Source organism: Trachinotus anak, unplaced genomic scaffold (genome assembly GCF_046630095.1).
Source record: "Trachinotus anak isolate AG129_WGS33_773 ecotype Australia unplaced genomic scaffold, CSIRO_AGI_Tana_v1 ptg000016l, whole genome shotgun sequence".
Lineage (NCBI taxonomy): Eukaryota > Metazoa > Chordata > Actinopteri > Carangiformes > Carangidae > Trachinotus > Trachinotus anak.
The window spans coordinates 24,070,203-24,084,271 of record NW_027273867.1 but is presented as its reverse complement, the minus strand read 5'-3'; the positions used below and the strand labels follow the sequence as shown (position 1 = coordinate 24,084,271).

At 42.9% G+C, this 14,069-nt stretch overlaps 1 gene segment (V, D, J or C); it reads left to right on the top strand.

Moving 5' to 3' along the window:
• Nucleotides 1-14,069, top strand: part of LOC139634471 (Ig kappa chain V-III region MOPC 63-like) — a 39,233-nt gene that overhangs the window by 17,692 nt on the left and 7,472 nt on the right.

The window sequence follows — 14,069 nt, the reverse complement described above, 5'->3', positions numbered from 1 at the left end:
GAGACGAGTTGCGAGCGTGTTGTATTTGTAATCTGACTTATAAGTGCTGCACATCCTGTTGTTTAGATCGTTCACTGTGATCAGCTTAATAAGCCAAATATCACTATTTAAAGGACCAATATCCGACCAGACGAGGTCCGGTTCGCTGGCTCTGTTATTGTGTAGTGATATTGTGGTGATAATTAACTGTGGTGACGATCTCTTGTGGACTCTTTCCTCTCTTCACCTTTATTCTCCCTCTTTTCTCCCAATCACGCAACTCATCTACATCTCTCTCACATTCAGGCCCTAGAGTGTGATCGCGTCATACACGTAAAGCTCAAGGGCCCTCCCTTTGTTCTCGTTGTTCACGCCATTCACACTATTTAAACAATACAAGTTGATCATTATTATGATGTATAATAGAATGTCATCATCGTATGAGCAGATTTTAGAGTAACTGATCCTGAAAAGGCATCTGAGTGTGTGAACATCAGCAGCTGTCAGAAGCTGCAGATTTCATAAGAAATGTAAGAAGTGGATTCAGGTGAACTTTATGATTGTTCACAGGAACAATAGGAAATCAATGATTGTGTGTGAGTGTGTCAGACACAGTGCCTGTGTGTGTTATACCCGCAAGGGAAGCGGGTGAAAAAATAGTAAAAACATGCACACACGTGGAATTTCCACAGCGAGCGTTTTTTATTACCACCACGCAAGCTGGCGTTACATGCTTCCTTTTCTTTTGTCTTTCTCCTTCGTTTTTTTTCCTGTCCGCCCGTGGCGCGGAAAACAGCAACAACAAAAAAACCCCACTGATCTCAGACTTAAAAAACAAGACCTCTTTTCAGATCACGAATAATACTTTCTGGTGAAAGCCATGTTAAACAGAGACCCAGTGAGAGAGAGATGCAGAGTGAGTGCAGAGATACTGGATATCTCTTTATGCTGATGATAACTGACTTTATATTTCTGCTCCTGAAAGTCCAACAAAGACTCAGCAGATTTCTGTCCCTCAGACAACATATAACAATCACTTTAAGAGCTCTGCTTTTGAGTGGAGGTGACAAAATTTTCAATTGACTAAAACATTTAACAAATTTGTAAAAAGTCACTGAAAACCCACAAACAGTTAGCGTAGAGTTTAAACCAGGGAGAGTTATCAATCGAGTTGTATTTCATGTCAGTGAGAAAGTATCATAATCACCTGCTGATGTAATAAAAACTACAGATGGAAGCAGAATTTATTTGATGAACAGATCTTTATTTCGTTGAAACTGTGAAATTACAAACATTACAGAAAAATAACAAACAGAGAGAGAGAAGATAAGAAAGAGAGAGAGACAGTGTCACAGTGAGCAGAGTAAAACCAGCAGCAGAGTCCCAGTGAGTCAGGTCAGGACTGGGAACACTGGTCTCTCCTCAGTGTCTCTGAGACCAGAGTCTGGCAGCCCTGGGTGGCCTCACAGGTCACAGAGTCCAGCTTCCCCCACTGGTCTGCAGGGAGCCTCAGGGTGCTGCTCCAGCTGCAGTGGCCAGCTGAGTGTAACCTTCCCCTGCTGCGGCTCTTCGCTGGCAGCACTGTCAGGGTGGGGGCAACTTGACCCACTGCAGAGAGAGAGATGAACAAGTTTTTCCTTGGACTGCAGCAGAGGAGACGACTCCTTCTGTTGGTCAGTTTCTCACTTCCCTCTCTGAGCTCAGTGACCATGGCAACAGAAAGGCATCACTGCTGAACCATGACAACAGACAAGTTTCAGTACTAAAGATAAAAAGTTTAAGGTTCCCCTGATGAGTCAATGTTTCATCTGTAAAATACAAATTTAGAGTTTTAAATTGAAAAAAAAACACAACTATATATTAGCAAATATGAAAAATGTAAGTTTTAAATATTTTTACAGAGTCTGAAAAATTTCTTATTTAAAACAGAAAAGACTGAGATGGACAATTTTGTTCATTCAAAATGAAATTTGTTTAAATACAGATTTACATTAAAACTCATCAAGAAATCCCACTCATACTGAATGATGTTTTAAGTTAAATTTCTTCTGCAGTGAAATAAATATATAAGAAATGTATTGAAATAAACTGAACATTTTATTAATACAGATGAAAATACAAAAATGACATATTTTGACTCTAAAACTTATAATTTGCAAAGCAATTAAATTGAAAAATAATTTTGTTGACATGTCAGTGACAGTGATGTTGATTGTTTGGTTGTGAAATTTGCAAGATTTTTCTGAACTCCGATATTTGGCCACATTCACATAGAAATGAGCATTAGCACATTCATCATCAATATTCCAATAAGGTGACCCACTGATAAACAGCATGATCAGAGTGATCAGATCCCTGTTGGAGTCAGTCGGAGCATTTCCATAGAGAGCCACTTTGCATCAGCAGCACCATGCTCCAGTGCTCTGGGAGAGTTTATAGTCCTGACAGTTGAAGACTGGATGACTGACAGCTGTCCTTCATCACAACAGAAGACACACAAATCCTCCTCATCAAAAACATGACTTTGATCTCCGTCCTCATCTGGACTCTCCTCTGCTGCTGCTTCACAGGTAAAGTCCAGAGAATCAAACTCCTCTCCTCTATCAACATCCGTCCCTCTGAAATGAAGCTGACAAAACCATGACTCTGCTCTATGTTTGTGTCTCTGTGTCCTCAGAGTCCAGAGGACAGGTCACAGTGACTCAGCCTGGAGCAGTGAGCTCTGCTCTGGGAGCCTCCGTCACCATCACATGTAGGACCAGTCAGAATGTTTATGTTAACAGCAACGGGCACCTCTTAGCCTGGTACCAACAGAGAGATGGAGAAAAACCTAAACTGCTTATTTATGCTGCTACCACTGGAGCATCAGGGATTCCAGCTCGTTTTACAGGCAGAGGATCAAACTCTGACTTCACTCTGACCATCAGTGGAGTCCAGGCTGAAGATGCAGCAGTTTACTTCTGTCAGAGTTTTCACTATATCAACAGTCAGGATGTGTTCACACAGTGAAAAAGTGTCGTACAAAAACCTCCCTCAGTCACTGAACAGATACTGAACTGACTGCTGCAGCTGTTCGCTGCTGTACACACACAAACACACACACACACACACACACACACACACACACACACACTCCCAGTAGTATATTTGGGCAAAGTCTATGGGGATAATTCACTCTTTCTCATGATCAATTTTATATATATTGATTCAAATATATTTACAAATGTGCATTATACATGTGTTGTTCATTTCTACATCACTCTGAAACACTTTGCTTTCAGTCTTTGGGAAATCCATCAGCACCAGGTATCATTTATAATACATCATCATCAAATCAGCCTGTGTGCTGATGACTTCCTATTATACATCACAAATCCTCATCTTCCCATCTTTAAGTTACTAATAAGATCAGAAGTTCAATTAGGATTTCCGGCTTCTCCCTCACATCTTAATGTGCAAAAAGTCCTTTACTTCTCTTGGAATCCACATTTTAATAAACTGAGATTATCGATTTAAACCCCTCCCCCATCTGTGCTCAGTGCCTACATTAAACAGCAGCTGTAAAAAGCACAGAAACTGCAGCCCCAACAGAAAGACAGGCCTTTTAGCAAGATGCTGCCTTCTTCAGCACCTGTGGGTGATGCTGGTGGTGGTGGGCAGAGTGAAGATTATGAGGAGAAGGAGAGAGATGATGGTGAGAGTGGAGGGAGAGTAGAACTGATTGTTGCCTGTGTCAACAATATGTATTGAGAGAGGATGATGCATGAGCCTATATGCTACCCTGGAGTCCAGTCCCATTAAGATCCACTTAGTAATACTGAGCAAAAACCTGGCAGTGGTGAACAAACTAACTGGTGTCTGAAAAGTTATGTTGAAAACATTCAAATAAAACTAATTGTTTTGCTGCACATTCAGTTTGGCTTGTTTGCTACTGTCATGAAAGCGGATGTAGTTTGATACCTAGTTATTTACAACATCAATGTTATAATGTAAAGAGATCACAGTAGCTATGTGCACACTGTGCACACTGGCTAAGAAACCTCCTTCAGTTGCTCATGTGAAGAACAAACAAACACACACACACACACACACACACACACACACACTGGCAGATGGTTTATGTTCTTCATAGTGTCTCCCGCATTTCTCCTCCTTAACTTCAAACAGTCCACCTCCAACCTCAACTCCCTGAAAGTTTCCTCAAATGAGGAGAACAGGTCCAGTTGAGAAGACCAATCAGACCAGTAAAATCACAACATCTGTTCTATTTGTTGGAGTGATGAATGAAATGTCAAATGAAGAGTCATATTTCATCAACATACACGTAAAAAATCACTTCCACAATGCCTACTGTTAATCAACAGCAGCATCTAAAGTCAGACCAACAGAGGACCCAGGATAGAGCCTTGGGGAACACCAGAGCTTATACTGATAGTATCTGGTGAATGTTGAGCAAGTGAGACAATATCATCTCTGCCTGACAGATAAGGACTGAACCAGTTAACCACTGTGACACAGGAGGAACACATCTACAGTTTATATGTTAGTCTACTGGAGCTGACACATCAGTGGTGAAACTTAATTCTTTCTTTCATTCCTTTCACACATTTTCCTACATATAGACACAATTTCATGAAACGCATTCCAGTTGTTTCTCGTCTCTGAAGCAGATGTCCACAACACTAAACACAATGCTTCACTTGTCTCACAGTTTTCATGACTTCATTACTTACTTACTAAATCTTGTCTGGTTAAACTCTCAACCCACCAGCACCACAGTGATCATTCAATGCTTTACCATTGGCCTAAAAAAGTGAGAATAGAACCATGTGATACCATTGTATGCTGATGATACTCTATTTCTCATCCATGAAACTCTATTCAGTATTAAATGTAGATGAAAAGGTTGAATTCACTGAATAAAAATGGCCGCTCTTCATCCTTCCATTCATGCCTTGTTTCTACCTGCTTTAGGAAACCACTGCTAAACACAGATACTGTAAAGAGTTTGTGGTTAAATTACAATCCATGTAATGTAATTCCATAGTTCATTAATAAAATTGTTGACAGTTCAGTGAAAATCAGACTTTGACATGAGTTACAATCCTGCAGCTACAGACATATGGAAGAAGGCATCTGTAAAAAATATCCATGGAAAATATTTAATTTGAAGAAAATGATCTTTATTATTGTGAAGCAACAACATTGGCATTATCACAATGAAAGTTTTAGCATGAACTGAACAATGTGAAGTTGGTGTGATGATACAAACTCATTGAGCCGTTGTAGAAAAACCTCTGTAGAGGGACATTGTAACACCCTTCTCAATGGTTGGGATACAGGTTTTAATATCTAACTGAATACTGGACCAATTGCTAAGATTCGACTACTCGAGCAAGGTGGATGACTAATGACATCCTGGTTTAATTGACATGTATTTAGATTACCGCAAGTGCAGCACAACCTGTCACTTTCAACCTGGTTAATCACTTATATTCAATAAAAGAACATAGACAACATCAAATAAAAAAAACAATGGGCCCAACACACTGAAAATAATAAACAGAACACACCCCCGGGGGGATCTGATTCAGTCTCTGTGGTGTAAGTCCACACCTTTAAGTTTTCAGGTCCAGTGGTAAGGTCTCTCTCTTTGCGGGATGTGCGAAGGAGCAATTAAGTGCAAATCTGTCCTCCCACTCAAGCAGAATCAGTGAAGTTCACAGTCCGTCCGAAGAGTTTCAAATTCTTCTGGTATCAGTTGTCATCACAGTGGATCCTGGTGGGGTGGTTCACCATCTTTGGACCGGATCAGTGTTGAATCATACATCAAAAAAAAAAAAACTGACCTGTATAACACAGTCAGAGTAACATTCAAAGATCTACATTCAACTTTCTTATCCTTTCTTAATGCATACTAGCAAATTTCATTAATCACATTCTTACAGTGTACACACACAATCACAAAACAATTCAAAATCATTGATAAAGACCGTTTCTTACCAAGGTGAAGAAGACACAGGGTTCTCCTGAAGCCTCAAAACGACGGTCGCATGGCGCCACGGAGCAACTCCAGAAAATAAGACCCTTGTTTAAAGTGCATTAATAGCACAGTAAACACAGCTGTGCTCGGTGCACAACCGCACACTCTCACATCGTACATATAAACTGTTGTCTTTACATACAATGTTACAGCAGCTAGCCAGTAGAAAATCCAACTACACATGTAACAAACGCACGGCTAACAGTGGTAGCCATTAGCATATCATCGTTGTGAGTTTAGCTTAGCATTTTCTCATTCAAAAACGAATTAACTCACCAAGAAGAGTCCCAATAAATCCAAAAGAGTACTCCAACAGAACAAGCTTCATTTGACAGCTCGTTTGCACAGTTTCCCTGAACTAAATCCTACTGAAGGAACGCATCCACGTTTCCTGACATGGAGGAACGGAGTTTATCCTTTTTTTCCCTCTCTGATCTCCGTAGCTGCCTGGCAGCGAACACAAGGGGGCATAACATTTCTACAGAACTTAATAACAGATACAATTTCTACAACATTCTGAATATACAGACACCCTCAGTAACTCTCTAGGGTTACAGACATGGCTCTCTGTTTTATCTTGTCAGGTGGTTTAAGAACTAACAAAAACACAGTACAACAATTTTAGGTTTGTCAATATTCAATATTAATCAATTTAGCAAAAGAAAAATCAACCTTTTACAGCAGTTCATTAAAATATAAGAAAAGACACTCATTTACTCAAACATATAAAATGCATGAAAAAATTAATTTCCATAGAGAGCCACTTTGCATCAGCAGCACCATGCTCCAGTGCTCTGGGAGAGTTTATAGTCCTGACAGTTGAAGACTGGATGACTGACAGCTGTCCTTCATCACAACAGAAGACACACAAATCCTCCTCATCAAAAACATGACTTTGATCTCCGTCCTCATCTGGACTCTCCTCTGCTGCTGCTTCACAGGTAAAGTCCAGAGAATCAAACTCCTCTCCTCTATCAACATCCGTCCCTCTGACATGAAGCCGACAAAACCATGACTCTGCTTTATGTTTGTGTCTCTGTGTCCGCAGAGTCCAGAGGACAGGTCACAGTGACTCAGCCTGGAGCAGTGAGCTCTGCTCTGGGAGCCTCCATCACCATCACATGTAGGACCAGTCAGGATGTTTATTATGGCAGCCCATACCACCGTTTAGCCTGGTACCAACAGAGAGATGGAGAAACACTTAAACTGCTTATTTACCTTGCTACCAGTCGACCATCAGGGATTCCAGCTCGTTTTACAGGCAGTGGATCAAACTCTGACTTCACTCTGACCATCAGTGGAGTCCAGGCTGAAGATGCAGCAATTTACTACTGTCAGAGTCATCACTATATCAACAGTCAGGAGCTGTTCACACAGGGGAAAAGCGTCATACAAAGACTTCCCTCAATCACTGAACAGATACTGAACTGAAACTGCTGCGCTCATGTGAACATGCTGATGCTTCAGTTAAGTTCAGTTTAGTTCAGCTCAGTTCAGTTTATTGTCATAATACAAAGCAGAGCCAGTACAATGAAATTACAATGTCAGTGAAGGCAGCATCAAATACGATAAATAATAATAAAATTAACATATAACGTAGGGCAAAGTAAAAAACATTTTTATATATATGTTGTACACAGGCAGGGGAGAGAAAGGGAAAAAGGAGTGGTTTGGATCAGTGCGTTTGTTTTGTGTTGGAGTGTGGTGTGACACAGAGCAGGGAGTCTAACTTAGCCTGCAGCCTCTGGATATATCTTGTACGTCACATGAGCTACAATTGCCATGATGACCCACCCACTAAGTACGAGTCTGAGAGCAACCAGGCTGCTGGGGTTCTCCATGTAAGATGAACACTGGCTCTCAAGTTTGAAGAGTGCGGTTGTGACTGCAGTGTCATTTGGTGCTGGGAGGCACTCCACCCACTTTGTGAATGCGCAGGTGACTCTCAGGAGGTATCTGTTACCTCGTGAAGATTTGGGGACTGGTCCGATCCAATCGATTTGGAGATTGGATCACTGAAAGGAAATTGACAACAGGTAAGGCACATTTGGACATTAGGTTTAGTGTCGCTGGTGGGTGAGTTGAGGCATTCAGCTATTCTATGACATAATCTGCGTCCTCATCGCTCTGGAGTTGAGGCTGCTTCCCCTTTGTTGGTGAAGAGGCTGCCTCCACTCCTGAGAGTGTGGATGGCTTATGCAGTTTGATTTGATTGGCATGGACCCATTTGTACACTGGAGGCCACCCATCTGTAGCACCATCTCGGCCACACACTCACGTATGAAGTCTGCCATATTTTGTTGATGGATTTCCTTCTCTTTGGAAGGAGTTGAGGCTTTGCCACCTTACTTCACATCCTGGTTTGGATTCTGTTTAAACCAGACTTTCCTATTCTGTTGAAAGGACCTTTGTTGTTCCGGTTTTCGTTGTTTATGGAACTGGTTAGGTACATCAGTTCTCTGTTTCTGGCATCTTCCCTGTTGGCGGAATGGTTGGCGTGCCTGGGGACCTGGTCTGACATGCGTCTTGGCATGAGGCATCTCACTGCCGTCTAGTGCCAAGTCTGCATTGGTCGATGCCTGGATCTCCAGGACCCTGACATTGCTATCAGACACTCTACCCGGGCGTATGCGTGTTTCCCAGGCCAGCTGTGTGTACCTTCCAATCTCCTGCATTGTCAGATTAGCGGTACGGCAGTGCATGGTAACATCATAACGTACACTTTCATGCAGGTTATGAAGGAACAGGGATTTGAAGGCATGATCTTCCTCTAAGCCAGGTGCGTTGCACCCTTGAAAGTAAGCGGCCCTAAGGCATTGGTAATACTCCATTGGGGGTTCAAGTCTTTTCTGCATGATGGCGAAAGCATTGAGAGTGGCGGAAGCTTGATCCATATATTGGGAGTACTCCTCCCGCAGGGCCTGACAGAGTGATGAGTAGCGGTCCCTGATCCCTGGTGGGAGAGTCTCCATAAAGACATGCACGCTTCTGGACGCTGTCTTCCAGATCAAGCAGAGTTTCTCGCGCGCTGATACGTGAGGTAGATCAATAAGGCAGCGCTCTACCTCCCTTAAATAATCCTCTATTGTTGACTCTCGGTAACTGGGGTCAAAGCGCTCGATGTCCCCTGCTAGGGATTCCAGTTGGCGCGTGCGCAGGCCCTGTTCTCAATAGAGGCCCGCGTCACCTGAGTCGTCTGAGGACTGTTGGTTCCTCCGATCCCCGTAAGAATAATGTGACTCCCCTCTTCGTGGTGGAGAAGGGGTCAAGTTAAGGTGAGAGTGTGGGTTACGTCATGTGTATAGCTCGCCAGCTGATGAGGGCCCAAAATCCCTATCATTGTTTAAGGACTGGAAGTAATGTTCACTCTTCATGGAAGAAGTTCTCCGCCCTTCAGGAGGGAAAACGGAGCGTTGGCTGACAGCCTGAGGTGCACTCCTCGGGTATGAGGCATCTATGTCCCTGCGGCGGGCCACTGGAGGTGAACATTGATCAGGAATGATGAAGTCGGATCTGGCACGAAGGCCTGTCGCATTTCTACTTATCATCCTCAGGTGAGTAGGTGTGGCTTGAGCTGTCTGAACAGACATCATAACGTTCCTTGAATGAGGCTGTTTCCCATGCTCGGGAAGCCTGAAGTTCAGCCCGCAGCTTTTCTTCCAGGGACTCCAAGGGCTGAGGTTTAACAGTCTTCTTGGAGATAGGGGCTGCATCTGGGTCAGAACTGGGGTCAAATGGGTCAGGGTCTGATATCCTCTGGCCCTGAGTTTCTACTTGCTTCTTTTCTATTCTGTTTCTTACCAAGGTGATAGTGCAGGTCTCGATGATCCTGCTGCAGGTTATCGTTTTCTTCTCGAGCTTGAGAGAGCTCTTCTTGAGCTTGAGAGAGTTCTTCTCTCAGGAATCTACAGCCTTCCTGTAGGCGCAATATGGTCCACTGCTCAGCTCGATAACTGGTCGGCAACGCCATAAGCTGCTTAGCGAGTTCTGCAGCTTGCAACTGGGCTTTATGGTGATAAAGCAATGTCAACTCACCTAGCACCTGTGAAATGGTGCGCTTCTCTCCAGTCGGATTATTTATATAAGTAACCAGCTTGGAGGATGTCCTCATCGCACATGCTAACAGTGTAGCTGTTCAGGTTACTTAAATCATCAGTGGAAACATTTATGAGGCCAGCAATCGTGTTCTGCAGATGCTGGTTGTCTACCTCCTGGGAGTGTACGGGAATTTTTCTGCTCATTTTGCTTTTGTTTCTTTTTTCAAAAGAAGATCGATACCCGACAATAAACTGCTATCCTAAGCAAGTTTTAAATTCCACTGAGAATGCACAGGTGAGGCTTTGACCTGTGGCTTACAAAATCTGTAACACTATCAAACGATGCATTACATTAACTATGGCTGCAATTTATCTCAGCAGAAGTGGCACGGCGGCACTGTGCCTCTGCGAGCAATTAGTTGTTAGCGTGCGTCAAAGTACAGGACTCGCAATACAGAAAAGAAGAGAAGAACACAGTCTATGCTGTGCTATGTAGCAATCAATTCCTTGATGCACTCCCAACAGCAAAGTCACTAATGTAAATACACTCTATCACTAATCAGTAACTTAAAAAAAATAGAATTTTGAAAATTAAACACAATTCTTATAACTATTATAATATTTAGTATATTATAATATTATTATAATATTGCTTAATTAATTTCAAAATTCTGAACAAAAATGCTTTAACTTGTCGATAATGGATTATTGTGTTAATATTGCAACACAGCTGGAATCAAACAGCCTCACACGGGGCACCAATTTGTTGTGCACAGGTAGGAGCAATTTGGTTATTGGCGTATAATATTAATGATTATCAGTGATAATCACCAATATATATATAGATGTTTACTACAAGTAGTAACCTATTTTGACCAAATTGATGGCTCAAAATACAGTCACAGAAGGTTAGTTGAAGGGTAAATTCCAGCACTGACTGTCGTGAATCCAGCTGTTATCACAAATATAGTCACAATAATCACAGACAACGATGAGTTAAATTATAACAGGATTTATTAATAAGAGTAATAATTATTCAAAATAACATTACTTGATATTAAACCGATTATAATTCAACTATAACTAAAACAAACATTGGTTACTAACTAGGTAATTACAGGCAAAACACATATGTAACAACCGTGTGTGTGTGTGTGTGTGTGTGAGAGGGAGAGAGAGAGAGAGAGGATGGCGACGAAGTCATGTGAGTGACGTGTCAGTAGGAGCCAAGATGGCGGCAGCGTGACCTGAGTGACATACTCGCTAGAGCCAAGATGGCGGCTCGCTGCAGAGTGTGAATGGCGTGAACAACAAGAACAAAGGGAGGGGCCCTTGAGCTTTACGTGTTTGACGTGATCACACTCTGGGGCAGTCTGAATGTGAGTGAGATGTAGATGAGATGTGTGATTGGGAGGAAAGAGGGGGAATAGAGGTGAAGAGAGGAAAGAGTCCACAAGAGATCGTCACCACAGTTAATAATCACCACAACATCACTACACAATAACAGAGCCAGCGAACCGGAGTTCGTCTGATCGGATATTGATCCTTTAACTAGTGATATTTGGCTTATTAAGCTGATCACAGTGAACGATCTAAACAACAAGATATGCAGCACTTGAGTGCACTTGAGCACCCAGACATCAGCCTCTTACTCTGAGTTGCTCCGATCCTTCGGAGTTTGACAAAGAAAGTCCGTTCTGGTTCTCCACAGCTCAGTCCTTGGCTGGGAGCTAGGCGGGTCATGTCCCGCTCTCCTGGTGATGACAGTGATGAGTTCCTCGGCGGCAGCGGGAAGATCACAGATGAGGGACGGTGAACTTTGTTTGGTCCTTAACAAATTCGGTGTGCTCGTCCGCACAGAACGTAAAACCACCTGATTGCACAGCGATCTACGTCAGATCCGAAAAATGAAAAAACAAAAAGGAAACAAACAACAGCAGTTTGTGTGCTCGGCCTGCGAGTTGAAGACTGTGACCTGGGTTTTAAGAAGTTGTGGAAAAAGGTCGAATGTTTCCCCGGTGCCCGGGAATAAGCAGCGGCAGAGGGTCGCTGTGCTGCTTTCATCACCTGAGTGACGTTGCGGGGGATCCCTGTTGAGAGTGCCTGGCCTTGGCCAATGCCGATGCTGAGTTTACATTCAAACTCTGATTCTCACCTAGGTGTGAATCGTGGGGGGGTAGTGGCTCTGTTGTTCAAACGGTCGACCAACTCTGGCTCAGGCTAATGGAAGGACATGTAGGCCTCTCCATTGTTCTTTTCAGGATTCATGGCTTGAGGAGTCACGTGAACATCGCAAGGGATGTAGACGCCTCGCTTCGTTGCTCCGCAGAACCCCCCAATATTTAAGCATTCATTTCATATCCAACGCTACTTTTTACACTCTCGGTTAATTTTTTCTGTTTTGTGGAAGCTTTGTGCACACTGAGATGGCAACAAGGTCGAAAAAATTTGACAGCCTGTTAAGACAACAACGTGGAGCTCACTGCTAGGAGCTGCAGAATCTATCAAGGAGGCTATCCCCACACTCATGGAAGACGTGGTGTCTCAGCTGATTAACAAGACACAGGCTCTGGTGGACGCTCAGGTCGCGGTATGGACTATATGGAGAAGGAGGAGAACCGTGTGGTGGAGGTGGACAGCCGGCTCTCTTCGTCGGTGAGCAAACTGGCAGAAAAACACACCCAGCTGGAGGACAAAATTGCCGACATGGAGGACAGGTCATGCAGAGACATTGCATGTTCTTGCTTTCCTGTCGGATGCCATACCACGGTGGTTTCCTAACCTGGGATCTGTTGAAATTATGCACGCACACTGCGTTGGTTCTCCGAAGAAAGACACAAATGGCAGATCTGTGCCTCGCATCATCTTTAAGCTACTGCGCTGTTATTATTATTATATTATTATAAGATTCTGAAAATGGCATCCTTGGAGTTGGAGGGAAGAACCATCCGTTTCACCCCGGACTACAGCCCGCATACGTTCAAGCGCAGGCTGGCCTTCTCCGAGGCAATGGACGCTTTGCAGAAACTGGACTTTCGCACCTTTCTCCTCTATCCTGCAAAACTCAAGGCGATGCGAGGAGGAGTGAACCATCTTTTCAACACCCCACGGGAGGTTAAAGATTTCATCATTTCTCTCGGTGAATAGCCTCCAACTACACAGGTAATCCAACCAGCTGGTTAGTTTAACTAAATGTCTTGCACGTAGGCCAATAGGCAACTTTGACCAGATGTTTGGCGAGGACTACCAGGCACAGCCTGCAATGACATCATCACTGATTTTCTACAGGGTGATTTTTGGTTATTATTATTATTATTTATTATTTACTTATTTTATTTTAATTTATTAATTCGTTATACACTCTTTCCAATGAGAAAAGTTGACTTTACATGCTTTACAATGACCCTGTATGACCTATGTTCTAACTGTAAACATACTCGGATTTATTGGACTTACGCTCTTCATACTCTGAATGAGACCAGCTGGCTTAATATATATATATCCCTCTTTTTTGTTTCTGTTCATTTGCTCAGCCAGTAATAAGAAATACTAATTTCATAATCCTGCACAATGCCAGGGACCTAAATGTTACTGTTGTTAGCAGATTTCTGTTTGATCTTTGTCTAAGACCAAGCTCTGTTTTCAAAAAGAAAGGCTGGTGTTATAGTCCTGGCATGCTGCCAACTCCACTATAAGATACAAAACTTTACGAGCCATGTTCTCTTTGTATCCAGTACTAATATGTACCGATAACCTACCACATGTCTGTACATTCTGTGTAGCTCAGTTATAATCGTCATGATCATTACTATGGTATGATATAAGTGTAACTGTTATAGGGAGGGGGGGACCTGTGCGTGCGCTGGGAAGGAACACGCCTCACAAGGATCACAGGTCCAACATGGAGGGGAAGTTAGGCTCCCTAGGAAGAGTCAAATTTTGGTTTTGGTTTTTCTATGTTTTCACATTTTTGTGGGTGATCGTTTTCTTGCCCTCTCTTGTTCTTTTGA